Here is a 444-nt window from a genome sequence, read left to right as displayed (position 1 = left end):
GGGGGTGGAACACAATTATAAAAGGGAATTTATCTAACAAATGCAATCAGTGTAACCTACTTCTTTGTATCCTCAATGAATCCCAAACAATAAAAAAAACTACTAAAATAGACAAAAAATAATTGTAAACCAACCAAAAGTTTATATCCACTAAAAAAATGTATCAAAAATGAAGAATAAAGTTACTATGATCAATAATATGTTAGGGTATACTTAAAAGTAACTCAAATAAATAGATATTTTTAAGCAATCTAAAGCCAATATCTGTAACTATAAACCAGTTTTCACTGTAAGAAATTTAGAATAGATTTCTTCAGACAAAAGGGATATTATTCCAGAACAAAACTTGGAAACTTGAAAAAGGAAAAGTGCCATCTTTGTGCAGGGGCCATGCTTATCTTCTCTGTATCGTTCCAATTTTAGTAAAATATTCTTCTTAGCAAA

At 28.6% G+C, this 444-nt stretch overlaps 1 non-coding gene across 1 annotated transcript; it reads right to left on the bottom strand.

Moving 5' to 3' along the window:
• Positions 1 to 339: 339 nt before the first annotated feature.
• LOC128578750 (U6 spliceosomal RNA) lies at positions 340 to 444 on the bottom strand. The gene has a single exon (XR_008377883.1). It is a non-coding gene; the product is annotated as a U6 spliceosomal RNA (small nuclear RNA).

The sequence above is a fragment of the Nycticebus coucang genome, chromosome X (assembly GCF_027406575.1).
Source record: "Nycticebus coucang isolate mNycCou1 chromosome X, mNycCou1.pri, whole genome shotgun sequence".
Lineage (NCBI taxonomy): Eukaryota > Metazoa > Chordata > Mammalia > Primates > Lorisidae > Nycticebus > Nycticebus coucang.
The sequence above is the reverse complement of the archived record's forward strand: the minus strand, read 5'-3'. Positions and strand labels throughout refer to the sequence as shown.